The following is a 17,413-nucleotide window of genomic DNA, read 5'->3' on the forward strand; positions in this document are numbered from 1 at the left end:
TACCCGTCTTCTGCTTAAAAAAAATTCAAAAGATATTTGGCAATACACTTATTAAATTCTCTATTGTGATAGTGTTTTAAGTTGTTGAGCATGACCATTCAAGTCCGTTTGATTAAGAAGTGTAAGTGGTGTCTAACGTTTAATTATGAAGTGCCAAATTTATTCGATTCCCTAATGAATGTATAGAAAGATGAATAGTAATGTATCATACGAATATGAATAATTCTCTCAGCAAATTTCTAATAAGAAAATTTACAATGTCTAATTGTAATTCAAAGTCAATACTGTCAATTCGCTGTGATTAACACCTAATTTTATTTTGTTAAAAAAATAAGTGGTAACTTGGAAGAATTACTAATAAATCTAATATTCTCTTTAAGAATCTTGACAGTAAATCATTGCATATATTTAATACAAGAAGAAAGGATATTTGGAGAAATAATATTTACATGTTCAATGATGGGTTCTTGTTTTTGAAGCTTAGATCATGGGTTTATGTTATGCCTTCTATGTGTTTGATGTATGGTTAGGTGTATTAGGTGAGGTTTTCTTGGTTGTGTTAGCGAATCATGGTTAAAGTAAGCTTAGTTAACTTGGTACACATGAAGTAAAAAAAAATTGAACAATCACAAGTTGGAATTTATGCTTGGGCTAGCCGAATTTTTAGCTTCAATTTTGTGAGGATTTTTGTGTTGTTTTGGTGAGATTTGTGCTCAAGGAACTTGGTTTAACCTTACCCTAGAAGTGGATGTTATGTATGTGTGTTTGAGTGAGTAAATTCCCAAAAAGAGGGACTTTTTAATTTAACTTCCCAAAGGGTGGTGATTTTTTAACTTCTTCCCAAAGGATGAAAAACGTATCCAAGAAATGCGTTTTTTCACATAAAAACGCATTCTTCAAATGCGTTATTTTTTTTCAACTACTTGGTTTATTTTTTTGTTAAAATAACGCATTTGAAGAATGCGTTTTTATGTGAAAAAACGCATTTCTTGGATACGTTTTTCATCCTTTGGGAAGAAGCTAAAAAATCACCACCCTTTGGGAAGTTAAATTAAAAAATACCTCTTTTTGGGAATTTACTCGTGTTTGAGTAGTAGTTTTGTTGGAGTAAAGTTAAGAAAATAAGGGGAGTGTTGCTGGAAATTTTCCCCCGCAGGAGACTCTGAGCAGTTTTGGAAAATCTATTATATCTTGATGTAGAAAAATCCAAATTGATTTCCTCTTATTGCGTTTGAAAGTAGATTCAGAATGCATTCTACCGTGAAAATTTCAGAATTTTTCTCAATTCTTATGAATATCTATGATTTTTGAAAGTTAACTGAATTTTCACACCTGCTTTGTTTTTCTACTTGACGAAGCAGCAACTTGAGACTGGAATTTGACTGAATTATGGATAGAATCTTACAAATATATAATCTGGAAAATTGTAGTCCTTTGAGTCTATTTTTCAATGGTATAAAGTTTATAAATTTTGGACTTAAGAAGCTTGCAATATGATTTTTCAAACAGTGTCACGCAAAACTGGAGAAAATTATGTTTTCTAAACTTGTTCTTGCTTCCATTTCCAACTTTAAGTTGGAGTTGTTAAACCATTTTGAGCTTGATTTTATGAGTGAAATTGAGGTTTAAATGAAACAAAATGAGTTTCTTCAAATCATTTTAGGTCAGACAATTTCCAACTTTGTATTTTGACAGTCTTGTTCTAATTTCTTCAAACGTTTGACTATAATCGATGCTCTTGTGCTCCAAATGACTTTTGCAATGTTGATTTAGTAAGCACATGAGGTTTTCTCCTCGATTGCAACAAGAACATATTATATTTTGATGGGTTATATGGGCATAAAACTTGTAAATTGATGCATTTTCTAAATGAAGTTTTGAAACCTCAATTTCTTCATGTATTTTGGCTTTTGTATTGCTAATCTTTTAATATAGTATATCACCACAAGACTCGTGAGAGTTTAAAAGGACGAACCGGGGTTAAAGTGAAGGGTTGCAATTGATTGGTGAGCGTTCCAATGCATGTTATTTGATTATGCATGACTTGAGAAAATGCTATTATTTGCTTAAGTGTTCTCCTTTGAATGACATGCTAATAAGTGAATGACTGTTGTGATTTTCTTGTCTTATTAATTTTCTATGAGCGCATGTTCACATTGCTTGAATGCGTGATAAATATGCAAAAATGTAGGCCGATGTGTATTTTATCACATCAGTTGAACTGAGCTTAACCTATGCTAGCACCCTATTCGAGACCCGCCATTTGCGAGGTCAGATCAGTTGGACAGCTTTGCATTTATAACCTATCAATGTTAAGTACAAAGCTCAAAACTCTTTGCCGAAAGGCCTTGAGTACAATGTTTAATGTTTAATATTAAATGAGAGGATTGTTGATTTTTCGGAGGGCATAAGGTGAATGTTAAACGAGGGGATTGTTGATCTTTCGGAGGACATAAGGTGGGAGTTCGGAGGTTATAAGGTGGTAAAATGTAGGGGATTGTTTATTGGTGGTTATAAGGTGAATGTTGCTCCCTGTGAGCCCCGTATTCTTTTAATGTTCAAATTATTGTTCATCCTTGGATTTACTTGAACGAATGATTGAATGCACGCATGAATGTTATTGTTTATCAAGTATTTTAAATTGAAAGATTCCCATTTCAATTAATTGCTTCACTACCAGTTTCTAAAGTTGAGTATCGATTTATTTGAACCTATATTATTTGGAAAAACATGTTTACATGTAAAATTGTGTTATTCTCTTATTTGGCCTGTTTACCTGGAATGCTCACAGGGCGTAAGCTCATCGCATGTTTTGTTTTCCTTAACAGGATTTGGATCCGAGGGTGCTCAAGAATACTGTTGGAATGTTTTGAGAGACTTTAAGTTTTTATTTTAGTAGAAATGATTATAGTGTATATATTTTTGGGTTGTAGTTAAGATAGACACCGAATGATGAATCTTTTGCACGCGAACCTATGTAATAGCTTTTGGATGTATGTAAATGTTATTTGGGGGTGTAAGGAACATTATTTTGGTTAGTTTAGAAATTTCAAGTAATTCTTGTTATGGATTGTAGTGAGTTCTGGCGAGAGTTGGGCAGGCGGTCTGCTAACCCTTCTGGTTCGTCTTTGGGGAAAGTAGGGTTGTCACAGCTTCCACCTCTTTCTAAGACTATAAAGCCGCAACCACCATCTATCTCTTCAAATTGACTTTTTTTTTTGGATCAGATGAAGGTCAAAGTTCATAAATGAACCAAAAAGCTAAAGTAATAGGATAAGGGGTTTCTCATGCTTTAAACAGCTAATGCAAAAGCATCATAAAAGCTCAAGAAGTTACTTCTAAATCCCAGTCATAGATTGGGATTTGGGTTTCAGACATATCTTGTGGAAGTTTGAAAAGTTTTGAAGGTTTAAAAGTTTTGAAAAGTTAAACTCTCAGAATGAGAAAAGGCACTTCTACCGAGAGAGAGGGAAAACTCTCACAAAGGAGAGAACTTGTGAAAAGCTAGAATACCTAAATGATTGTGGTTGTATTTTACCTCAGGAATTGAGAGTGATGAAGGGTTTAACCTAGAAAATGAAGCTTAATCGATCTTTAACGGTGAGTGTTCATTGTGTTCTGTGAATTAAATGCCTTTATTATGTTGTTATTGGCTTGTTTGACAGTTAAATGTATTTCAATTTATAGATGAGTGTGTACTTTACCGCACTCGACCTTAGTGAATGTGAATTTTACAATGGTAAAATAATTGAATATTACTTGTGCATGAATGCAAGCCATGTGCACTTTATCGCATCGACTGAACTAGGCCTTGCCCTTCGTCGTTAGCTTATTCGAGCCAGTGTAGGACTTGGTCGGGTAGGTTGGTAACCCTAAGCTACTGTTTTGGTATATTCGAGTATTACCATGAAGTCAGGTAGAGTAATCAAATTTTGGAGGTTGTAAGGAAGTGATGGGCGAAGGAGTAGTAATGATGAATGAAATGGCTCTAAGTGAGCTCGTATCCTTTAAATGATTGAATTCTTGCTTCTTGAATGCTTAACTAATACCTTAAGACGGGTTATCACCATACAAAGTATGTGAAATTGTTAAATTTAATATTTCCATGATTTGAATGGTTAATTGTTGTTATTTTATCCAATGTGCTATACTGCCAATGCCAAATTGCGGTGTTTCATGTTTCGCTTGGGTGCTTGTTTGGAAACCTCACTAGGCATAAGCTCATCTCATTAATTTGTTTTCCTTACAGGATTTGAGATCCGGAGCGGGTAAGCTCAATCTTGTGTATAATGATCCTCTTGCACATGTAATTTTGGTAGACAGATTGTATTTTGATATTTGATGGTGTATCTTATGTCTCACTTTTGGTTTGTAATTAAGTTTAAATTTTGATTAAATTATAGAACTCGGATGTTATTTTGGAAGGTTGAAAGGTTAATTTGAGAATTTATTATAGTGAGTCTTGGGGGGAGCTAGGCAAGTGGTCCGCAAAATTTTAAAGTACGCCCTAGGGGCAGGTGGGGTCATCATAATTGGTAATAGAATGATTATTTTTTTCAAGGAAAAAATATTTTGAATTTAAGCTTATATTTTCCTCTTCTTTTGTTGGAATGGTGGTACGTATTATTGAATGTCTAGATGAATTATTTGAAGCTTTTTGGCTGTCTTGATAATTTTTTCTTAAATTTTATGCATCCACTAATCAAGCACTTAACACATAGTTTTCAATTTGTTTTTTCAAATATACCTTCATAAAATTCCCATACATTGGTTTTGTAATTTGTTTTTTCCTTTCTTTCCCATATGTGTTGCTGTGACTTTTCTCTTTGTGCATTTATGAAGTCACCTTTATGTTTTAGCTTTACTTTAATTTTCATTGTTGATATCCTTATACTATATAAGAATGAGTTATGGTCAAAGAGGAGTTTTGAATTTCAACCGTATGGATAGGGGCATTTTGAAAATGTAGAATAATGTGTAGTTTTGTTAAGCTTTTGGTACAACTGATGGCAGCGCGTGTTTGGGTATGTTTACGACCATGTCCTCATGTTTGTACATTTAAAACTTTTATTTATAGAGATATCTGGAATGTGGGATTATTTTACTATCGTTTTTGCTTTGGGTACAAGTCATATAAGCTTGTGTTAGTGTAATTACCGAAATGGTGTTATAGACACATTTAATTGAAGTGTGATATTTGTTGTGCAGTTAAAACAAAAACCCGATGGTATAACTAACCGTTCGAGGTTATTGACTCATGTTTGATGTCGGAAACAACCCATTTCTTTGCTATTTACATCTCAATTAAATTGCCAAAAATGTGGGTATGTTAATGAATTAATGTTTGAGCATCGGTTATGGTTGTTCCAATGACTCCTCGTTCACATTTTTTAGTTTCTCCCTTTTCAGCTTCTGAGATTGGGCTATTTTTGCAGCCTTTACACTTAGCGTTCTAGAATGATCTTCAGTTGAAGCTCTTTGTGGTGATTTAGCTTGAGGTGAGTTTTGTTACTTAATTTTATTGTTCTTGTGGGTGGTTCTTTTGGTGTGACTCCTAAAACTGACTCAAATAACATCTCCTCTTCTGGTGACTCCCTAAACACTGACTAATATGGAAGCCTCCTCTTCTGCGAAGTCCAGTAACACACCTTTGACTAAAATAACACCTGTAAAACAAAATGAAAGGATCACCAAGAAACAATGAGTACTTAAGGTTGCTCATTAGAGTATCTAAATAAGCCTAGTACTATTACTATCTCTAAATAAGTAGACATACTTAATGTCCTTTGAACTATTCTATTATCTATTGGTAGCTGTTTCTCTAAATATTACTTATATGTGTTGTTATCTGCAACAATATTATTAATATTACTTGATATGCATTGTTATCTTCCTCTTATCTCTATTCACTTGCTCACCTATCAATACTATTGTCACTTAATGTGCATGAGTTTTTTTATATTCGTTTCAACTACTGAAAAATTCTTTTTAATCACAGGCACCAAACATCTGCGCGATGTGCGGGCACTCTCTCTTGGTAATCTTCATAAAAATGATAATATGAGGGTAGTGTTGGAACCAAAATATTATCTCTCTTACTTTTCCCATAAACAGACTGATAGGCTTGGGATGTGTATATAAAAATAATCTCTACCTTAAGTTTTAAATTTGTAACTTCCTAAATACTCCACACACAACTGCAAGTATACAGGTCATGTTTGAGTATAGGATATTAAGGGTCAGTCCCACAGGGAAGAGTGATCAACTACCGATACTATTTGAACTCCTTTATTATTTAGATACTCATAAATGCAAGCCAAGTAAATCTAAGTTATAAACATATGAGAAAATGAAGTGAAAACTACAATAGAAAGGTCCTAGGGAATGGAATTCCTAACCACTCTTTGCTAGCAAGATTGCTTGGGTAATTGAACACTACTACCCTAGTTAGTTATGGCGTAATTTTCTTATGTATGTGAAAGCTATTCTCGTAATGAATCAACTATACTTATAATTAATCCACACTAACTCTTGCGATTATGAAATTAGTTACAAGTTTATGAACTTCTATGAAATTACTGTAAAACAAGTCACAAAGATGCACATCTACTTTTGTGACTGTACTACCTAAGTTTAGCACTTTCTTGAACTAATATTGAATTGTAACTATCATTGATAATCCAATATCTTCAAATAATCACAACTAATATTGAACTAATATTAAATTGCAACTATCATTGATAATCCAATATCTTCAAATAATCACAATTAAGATCTACATGATTGTGTTGGTTTTCTCCTTGTTTTCCTCCCTTTTCTCCAGAAATTTCATCCATGAGAACCCCCTTTTATAGGGAAAAGGAAAGGCTCAATTATTGTACAAGTTAACCAAGTTGCAGCTTTTCTCAGACTCAAATCTAGCCCCAGAATCTGTGCACGGATTGTTAGCCGGATTACTCCCCTATTTCTGCTAAGAAATTGCTTTAAAACATCCTTCAAAAAAGGATCCCAAAGGTGATTCATGGACTTGAGGTCGGCAGATCCATCCGCGGATTCCTCATTTTGCTTTGTTCTTCATTAGTCTTTTGCTCTCTGCCTACAATCCCTCCAGGAATCCGAGTCCAGATTTATATGAAAATTTCTCCATGAATAAAGCTAAATTAAATCTTTTTCAAAACAGCAAAGTTGTAGCCCTTTGAGATAGCTTTCTAATGAATCAAGAATCAAGTCATTTTGAGATCTGGGGACCGAGTAATGACTGGTCAGAAAGCATTGTAGGAGAAAAGCACTTCAATAATTTGGACTTTTGGCTATGAAAACGTGAGAACTGGATTTTGTTAGCCCTTCCTCTCAGCTTTAAAATGGTTTAGGAATCATCTCAATCCAGGCTATGTAGCTCAAGTTATAGCCAATGTACCAAAATATATCATTTCTGCCAATGCTTTTCTTCTTCTGTCTTGCTTGCATTTCATCCTTTGGTCCTTCATGTCAGATGATTTCCACTTCAAATCATCAACAATCATGCATCTTCTCACTTCTCTTCAATTGATGATTGAATTATCAAAACCTATAAAAACATGAAATTTCTGCACTTAAGTCCATAGAAATACAAATTTTTTTACTTAACTACAAAATATAAAACTTAACTTAAAACTAGTTATTTGACTCAAATTTAAATGAAAACACACTAAAATACACATAAACAAATCTGCAAAATGAGCACTTATCATAGACTAACATTACAATAAGATGTCAATCAACGGGGCCAATAAGATTATATAAACTTGAAAGGTGCTTTGTTATATTATGAGAAACTTGAGGGGAAGTTCTAAAATTGTCCTAAAAACATGTATATATGTATGGTTAAAAAGGAAAAAAAATACACGAAACAAAATCAAACCCTCAAATGAACCTTAAGCGTATTGAATATTGGATTGAATTGTGTTCGAGCTCGAGTTCAAATTTTGAGTTTGTCTAAACTCGGGCTCAAATTTAAACACAAAATCAAAACTTCAAATCAGGTCTGAAAGTGCTAAAGGTTATTTTGATGAGCAATAATACTCTTCTTCTTTTCTCTGAAAAGCAAACAAAATATACACTATGGGCCATTATGTTCTTTACTCCTTTATGGAAATCGTTCCACACTCTACGTCATAGTCACAAAATGTAGAGTTTATTTATTTATTTATTTTGCGTGCTGATTACTGAATAATGTTTATTGAACAAAAAATTACTCTGAGTTTATTAAAGAGAATTACTATAAATCTATTTTGTGCATGGTTTTATTTAAAATAAAGCAATTGTAGTTCAATTTTTTTCACTTGATTATAGTATTTTCCACTTGATTGAGACTTTTGAGCAGTGGCGGAGTTAGGACGTCAAAGTTTGGGAGGTCTAACTCTATTAGCACAAGAATTGTAGCAATAACAGAGTTTGAAACCAATAAATATGCCTATCTTAAAAAATTCACTTTTTCTATGTTAAATATGTTTTTAAAACTAAATTGTGCTTAAATGTAATTTTCACTGCAAATTTTTTGGGGTTTTTTTCCCCAAAAAATATTGCAGTGAAAATTACATTTAAATTGACATCCATATTTAACTTTTGGCAGGCCTAACACTCTTATGAAGCATAATGATTATCAGCTTTTAATAATTTAAGAGGCAATGTATGATAAAAAAGAGAATTCTAAAATTTTAGGGGGGTGGGGTCAAATAAGGAACAATTTTGAAAATTTCTAAACTTTGTAAACCTCAAATATAATTTTTCTCAAAATTGAGGGGTGCAATCAGCAACATGTGGCTCCGCCACTGCGCATCAGTGTTGACTTAGAGGAGTTTCTTAATTGGTATCCAATTTTCCTTACTGTAGCACAGATTCAAAAAATCTTTAGCATTCTTAACGGTATTGAAGAGTGCTGAAACCTTGAGAACAAATGCATAGACAAAGTTTATAAGGTTTTCTTCAGAAAATGATAAGAAATAGCTACCCCAACAACAGCAAATTTCTGAATAGTTAAATGAAACATGTTGCTGTTTTTACAACTTAAAGGGAAAAAAAAAACACATGCAATCCATGCAATCCAAAAAGATATACTTTGGAAGTGACTGACCTTTCATAGAACTAGAGTCCTATCATATGTATAGCTCATGACTCAACCATAATTTTGCCAAAGCTCAAACAAGCAGTCTCAAGTCTCAACATAAACAAAGTTGAGAACCAGCAAACAATTTTCTGTATTTATTCTGCTCCTTTAGGTACATTCAAATCAGAAAATAGAAGGACAAGAAAAAATTGAGAATCAGAGCATTGCTAAAAATAAATAAAATAAAAACAGAATCTCATAACAGGGATGCAGGGACCACAATCCAAAATATTTTTTTTTGAAAAATTTTAATCTCACTGTCGCGCCCCACTTTTTGATGGTGTGTGTGTGTGGTGTGGAAGTAGTGTGTGAACGTGTGTAGAAGTGAAAGCAAAGACCGTGGGATTGTAAAATGCGACGGTTTTGGTCAAGTAAAGTTCAAAAGGATTTTATGTATGAAAAATGGAGTCGCCACTTGGTATAGAGTTAGGGTGTACCAAGTCACCCAAAAATGATTTTTGTTTTTGAATGAAAAAGTAAACAAACCCTTTTTGAAAACTTTTAGGTCTACGTAACCAAAGAAAGGGATCGGGGGTCACGTTTGGTAAGGGAGAAGGCAAAGGCGGAGCCTAAGGCACTCCCTTACCCTAGCCAAAGCTAGTTGCGTGATTTAGCCCCTAGTTTCCTAATTTTCTACCCAAGGTATGTATCGCATGTTGGACATGACTAAATGGATGCAAAACCTAGACCTAGGGGGACATCGGGGGGAAATTTCTCTTCAAAGCTTGAGTGGTGCCAATCACATTAGTTGTGATGCCCAATAATGATCCTTTGGAGAGGTCACGTACAATCCTAAATGACGTAAAAATGAGTGGAATGAATGCATGTCATGTGAAAATGTGAGTTTGTGTGTAATGAAAAAGTAATAAAAATAATAGTGGGTAAGTGGAAATGTGCAAATAGATTTACAAAGTAAGGTGAGTAAAAATGACAATGTGAAAATAATATAAAGTGCATGTGTGTGAGTGATATTATAAAGTGTAAGTAGTTGAGTGAAAACGTGCAAAATTAAAGTAGTGTGAAGTGAGGATGTGGGAAAAAGGTTAGAATATAAAGTAGAAGTGTATGTGATAGCGAATGAGTAAAATGCATGAATCCTATAGGAATGCATCAAGACGGGAACGGGGAGTCTTAACTTTGTGACTTTAATTTTCCCTTTGATTAGAAGGGAGAACTAGCGTGCTAAGGCTATTTTGTAGCCACACTCGCTCGTTTTCCTTATCGAAAGGGGACTCTTCAAGCAAATGTACCCTTATAACTAGCATGAGGTGCAAAAATCCTAAAATGAGGGGAAAAGGGGTTCGAGGAGCATGCCAAATGATAAAACTAAGAAAAATGCATAACATGTAGTGAACATGCAAATATGCATTAACGAAAAAGGAAATCCCTAAGGGTCTAGCGTTGGACTAGCCCTTTCTATGAATTCCTAACGGGATAATTAGCCACAACTAGCATTGGACTAGTGTGGTGACGTACATTCATCCATCACATCCATCTATGACTATAGAAAGCAAGTAGGCATGCCAAACACTCATAAACACATAGCACATAACATTTTAGCATGCCCGACTAGATGCAAGAACCTAATAAAGCAAGTAACACATAACAACAAAAGCAAAGCAATCAAGCTAAAGGACCTATTACATTTGCTAGCTAGGCACACGTCTTCAATAGGTCTTCATCAAATGCTCCTCCAAGCCCTATCTATTACAAGCCAAGAGGTGTACACATACCCCATAAAGAATAACTTAAATAAAAAGCAAAAGTAAATGACATAAATAAAAGGAATTAAGGAAAGGCTAGGAAAGCAAAGTAGACATGCAATTTTCACTTAGCACGTTGGATCACGTAGGAGATGCAAGAGGATAAAAGAGATTATACCTCCCCCCTTTGTGGTGCTAATAAAGTGGGCAAGACTTAAATTGGGCTAAAGTCACCAAGTAACGGGATAACTCGGGCTAAAACCATTCAAAGCAAAGGATTAATGCACCAATTTAATAGTAAATTATAATCAAACAAAAACAAGTTAGACCAATCAATCATCAAAATCATCTCCAAATGCAATCAAATAATGCATGGTTACCAAGAAAGAGAGATTACCAACCAAGTCCTAAAGTAAACACTCATAATGACTCATTTGTATACATTAACAATCGCTCAAACCCGATCAAACATTACATTTCAAGGGTCCAAGAGTGAATAAGGGTCAATGAATGATTTACCTTGCATTTTAAGACCCAATAGCAACCATTAATCAACCAATTAATTCAATCGAAACATTTAAGAAATTCAAAGGTCCCAAGAGCCAAGAAAGGATCAAGCAATGGTTCAAATGCAAATATTTTAGGGCCTAATTGCAAGAAATCAGCACATATTTGGGCCTTTGAAGAAATGATTGAAAAATTAGGGGTTAAAGCATAAATTTCAGAATTATTTCATGCATGCAACGTAAAAGATTTCTGCATTTTGAAGCTTTCTGCAACTAAACACATGCCGGCTGCATTCATTTCTTTTCTTCGCATACAGATTTCAACCACTTTGATCGAAAAAAATTTTAACCAAAACATTAAAGCTTGAATCTACAACCAGAGAAGCAGCAACAATCAGCTCTCAACCATGCGAAAACTTAAATAGGGATCATACAAGAATGCAAATTTTCCTTAAGAGACTATTTTTCTTCACTACTGATTCTTCACTGCAATTTAGCAGCTTTTTATCCCACATCCCTAATCTATAAACCAACCAAACATTTGCCAACTTAGCACCACAAAAGGCAAGGTGATCAGGTCAAAAACCCACTCAAAACCCCAAGCAGAAACGTCCAAAGTTTTTGACAAAAATTCAGAACTCAACTGGAAGACAGCTTCTTGAACAAACAGTGAGTTAGAGAGAAAGAAAATGGGGAAACGAAAATGCAATGAAAATCCCAAACAAGCTTAGCTAAGAAGGCCTGAATCTAGTCAACTTCCACGCACTATCTTCCTATTTACAACCAAAAACAGATTGAACGTAGTGAATTAGAGACACAAGCGTTCAACAAACAGGAAAATGCAGCAGGGTTCAACTTTCGTTTTTATTGCTGATTGCTGGGTTTTTATTGTGAATGCGCAAGTTTTCCTTTGCTATAACTAAAATCTGGATCAAACATCTTTCTCTAACTTCAAACAAACAAAATTACAGCAAACCGACATTCACATGCACACAGACACATTCTGCAGCAATTTCATCCTACTCCAATCGAAATTCAGCAACAGCGCAAGGAAGTATAAACGTTTACTAACTCCTAACCCAGAACCTCGAGAAAAACACCTAAAACCTGAATCGCAAGAACATACAGACTAACAGGGACAACACTTGCAACACATGGGCCATACTCCTTTGATTTCTCAGGGAAAAAAGAAAAAGAAAAAAAAACACGAAAGCTACCAGCTTTTGATTCATAAATTTCGGGGTTTTCATGTCCAGAAATTCAAATAAAGCACCCGACTTTACACAACAATTCATCATCCAAATATGAGCAAGAACCCAGAATCTCTGGCTATGCAAACTAGATTTCATATGAACTGAAAATAGACAAGAGAACGGGTGGAAAGCTACCTGTTGACCACCTTTGGGTTTGAAGCTTCAGCTTGGGTGATGAAGAAATCGATTGCAGATTCTGATGAAGTCGCTGCTTGGGTTTCTCTCGGTCTCCCTCCTGGTTGCGGCTTCCTCTTCCGGCTGCTCTCCCCCAGACTCTTAAAGCTCTCTCTTTTACTCTTTCCACCGTCAAAACCCTCAGCTTTCTGTTTCTTTCTCTCTTAAAAAAAACAGTCTTCCTCTCTGTTTGATTTCTTTGCCCAGAAAGCTCTTCCTTTTCCGTTCTTTTCTCTAGCTATCTCCCTCTTCGCTTTTCACTCAGCCCGTCCCCTCTCTTTTGCTCTCGGTCTTCCTCTCACTCGATCTCCCTCAGCCTTTCATTTCCTGTTTTCTTTTTTTTTTACAGCCGTTAACTCCTCTCCCAACCTCGCTTTTTTTCGCTCTCTCTCGCTTCCCCAGTTTTCTTTTAGCCGTCCACTCTCTCCAAAACCTCTCTTGCGGCTGCTGTTTCCCTTCCCTTTTATAGGACTCCCTAATCCATAAACCCTCACCCGATTGGTGAGGATGAAAGGTTTTATCATCTGAAAAATCCAGCCATCCGATGGTATGTTCCTGTCCTTGCAAGCTGCGTTTCCGCAGCTTGCATGCTGCGGGTCCTCCTTTTTTTTTTTTTTTTTTTAGTAATTTAACAAAATGGTAAGAAAATTAAATGAAAACCAATATTCTAATTAACATCGGATAAAAATGAATAAACTAGAAATAAAAAACAGCAAAAATGGCAATTTTTCATTTTTCTTTTCATTTTTCATTATTTTTTCATTTTTCATCATTTTTTTTAAATTAGTAGATAAAATAAATGCTTGTAAACTAATTAAAATAGAATAAGAGACACGAAACAGGAATCAACCAAAATAAATCTAAAATCGAAACAAATAAATCCAGAATTAATTTTAAAAAAAAATCAAATTCGAAACGAAAAAATTTGGTGTCTACAGTTTGCCCCTCTTTGTCTGAGTTTTGGAAAAACTTGAGACAAAAAAGTAGACACCAAATACTAACCTGTGTTATTGGGACTGACCCCTTGATCAAACTTTGAAATGGGGCTGACCCAGACAAGAAAATTAAAACAGCAAATTTAATCGGGACTGACCCGAACAGGAATTTAAAACGGGACTGGCCCGATCAGGAATTTAAAACGGGACTGACCCGAACAGAAGTTTAAAACGGGACTGACCCGAACGGGAATTTAAAACGGAACTGACCCGAACGGAAGTTTAAAACGGGACTGACCCGAACAGAAGTTTAAAACGGGACTGAGCCGAACAGGAATTTAAAACGGGACTGAGCCGGAATTTAAAACGGGACTGACCCGAACAGAAGTTTAAAACGGGACTGACCCGAACAGGAATTTAAAACGGGACTGGCCCGAACAGGAATTTAAAACGGGACTGACCCGAACAAGAATTTAAAACGGGACTGACCCGAACAGAAGTTTAAAACGGGACTGATCCGAACAGAAATTTAAAACGGGACTGGCCCGAACAGGAATTTAAAACGGGACTGGCCCGAACAGGAATTTAAAACGGGACTGACCCGAACAAGAATTTAAAAACGAGACTGACCCGAACAGAAATTTAAAACGGGACTGACCCGAACAGGAATTTAAAACGGGACTGACCCGAACAGGAATTTAAAACGGGACTGACCCGAATAGAAGTTTAAAACAAGACTGACCCGAACAGAAATTTAAAACGGGACTTCACTGGGGAAGTTTAAATAATGAATTGAGTCTTTACCTGAGAGTGGTTCAAACTTTTGTACCAAGAAAGAGATTTGGATCTATGTGGCCGAAGCGATGGCTGATGTTGTTTCTTATGGTCAAACTTTGCCAATGACATTATCCTTGCTTACTGGGAAGCTTTGTCTGACATCGGTTTAGGTGCCAAAAGGAGAGTGGCCTCTTTTGTTTGTAAACGCAACGCTCCTGCAAGAAAGGAAGAAATAATAGACTCGCCACCATCATTTGATCCGGTTTGTCTTGAGAATCGTGTAAACATGAGTCTTGTGATGCTTCTTGCTTCTGCTCTGCGGCGTCTGCCTTAGTCAAACTTGTAATTTTGAAATCTTTCAATTCTTGAGACTAATAAAATATATATTCACCACGTCACCAAATCTATGTAGCAGCTTTGTTGCATGTTACCCACTGTAATAGATGATTGAATCCCCTATCTTTGCACAAACCTTAGGGTTTATCATCCATTCGGATCCAATAATGGAAGAATGATGCATGAAAATTTGTCACATAAATCAAGGATATATGCAAAATAATTTCCTATTTCAGGCAAAGATGAACATGCAGAAGAATGCAGACAACTACAAGCCGTAAAACGCAAATAATTGAAAGCAACCAGAAGATTTACATTTTGCAAAAGGATATTTATAAAGAAAAATACAAGTTTAGCCAACGAATATCATATTCAAGACTTTGGATATTTTCGCTTCGGAATCCGATACTGGCAGAAGTATCACAAATATGAGGAAAAGTCTGAATGAACTAGGTCATCAACTGTTCCTTCTTGTGCTCATCTGTTGTGAAAAACCCGCCTTGGCGCCCTTTCGGGTTTTCACCAAGATTGCCCCCACCCTTTTTGTTTTTGTTTTGTCTTTTTTTCTTTTTCTTCTTTTTTTTTCTTTTCTTTCTTTTCTCTTTTTTTCTTCTTTTTTTTTCGAGGCGCCCTTTCGGGTTTTCACCTAAAGAACAATGAAATATCTCGATCATGATCGACTCAGAAGCATGAATTAAAGATTTCTGACATCAGTAAAATGCACTTCCCTTGTGAGATTAGGCGAAAGCATTATAGACATCACCTGCCAGTTGATTAACAAATTTTCTAATAGAAATGCAACAAGTGACGAAAGCCAGGACTTTGGGCTTTGTAATGAGGTCAGGTGGGGTGTTTTTCAAGAAAAGTTGAGGCTTGAAAGCAGATTTGATACAAGGGGTGAAATAACTTGAGATTGCACTATTTTGAAATTGTCTCCGATTTTGAAGAAACTGAAGAAAATTTGCCCCAGTCCAATCGGATTTTCTCTTTTTGCATTTTTTCATTGTTTTTTCCTCACTTTTTGCATTTTTCTATGAAAACTAAATTTGACCCAGTGTAGGATTTTTTTTTTCTTTTTTTTTATCATCTCTCTTTTTAAAATAAATTTGCCCCAGTGTGGGGTTTGCAATTCTCAAGGGTTATCAAACGAAATTTGTCAATTCTGATGGCTCAAAGGGGACAAGTAGAGATAAAATATTTTTTAGTGTAAAAGAAGATGGCCTGACTTGCATTTCGCCATTTGCATGAGTTTCTAAAGAAAATTTGCATGATCAAATGAAAAACTTTTTGCACATATCTGAGTTGATGGGTTGAGGAAAAGTTCGTCCATCCATTTCTGCCAAAATGAGAGCTCCGCCAGGTAATACCTTTTGGACAATGAACGGCCCTTGCCAATTTGGAGCAAATTTGCCTTTAGCTTCATCTTGCATTGGCAAAATCCGCTTTAGTACTTTGTCACCTTCTTCAAATGCCCGCCGATGGACTTTTTTGTTGTAAGCCCGGGTCACACGCTTCTGATAGCACTGACCATGACAGATAGCATTGAATCGCTTTTCATCGATCAAAGTCAATTGCTCATGGCGCTGCTTGATCCAATCAGCCTCTTCCAATTTAGCTTCCATGAGGATTCGTAGCGACGGAATTTCAACTTCAGCTGGTAATACAGCTTCCATTCCATACATAAGTGAATATGGCGTTGCCCCAGTCTATGTCCGAATAGAAGTCCGGTACGCCATTAATGCATAAGGCAACTTTTCATGCCAATCACGATGCTTTTCAGTCATTTTGCGGATAATCTTCTTCAAATTCTTGTTTGCGGCTTCTACAGCTCCGTTCATCTGAGGCCTATAAATAGCAGAGTTACGATGTCTGATTTTGAACTGCTCGCATAGTCCATCTACCATGTCATTGTTCAGATTCTTGGCATTATCTGTAATAAGAGTTTCGGGTACTCCAAAGTGACAGATGATGTGATCTCTCAGGAAATTGGCCACTACCTTCTTCGTGACATGTTTGAATGATTCCGCTTCAACCCATTTAGTAAAGTACTCAATCGCCACCAATATAAATCGATGTCCATTTGAAGCGGGAGGATCGATTGTACCAATCACGTCCATACCCCACATTGAACAAGGCCATGGGGCGGTCATGCTATGCAATTCAGTGGGTGGAGCGCGTATAATGTCAACGTGCATTTGACATTTTATACATCTCTGGACAAAGTCTATACAATCATGCTCCATAGTAAGCTAGAAGTATCCGGTTCTCATGATTTTCTTCGCTAGCAAATGGCCATTCATGTGAGGTCCACAAACGCCACTATGCACTTCTTTCATCATATATTGAGCTTCATCTTCATCAATGCACCTTAAAAGGTTCAAATCCAAGGTTCTTTTGTATAACACTTCTCCATTTAAGAAAAATTTTGAAGCCATTCTACGCAGAAAACTCTTGTCCTTTGTATTAGCATGCAGAGGGTAAGATCCTGTTTTGAGAAACTCCTTAAGATCATTATACCACGGAACATTGTCGGAGGACTTGTCTACAACCCAACAGTGGGCAGGCTTGTCTTGAAGTTGAATCG

Source organism: Coffea arabica, chromosome 7c (assembly GCF_036785885.1).
Source record: "Coffea arabica cultivar ET-39 chromosome 7c, Coffea Arabica ET-39 HiFi, whole genome shotgun sequence".
Classification (NCBI taxonomy): Eukaryota; Viridiplantae; Streptophyta; class Magnoliopsida; order Gentianales; family Rubiaceae; genus Coffea; species Coffea arabica.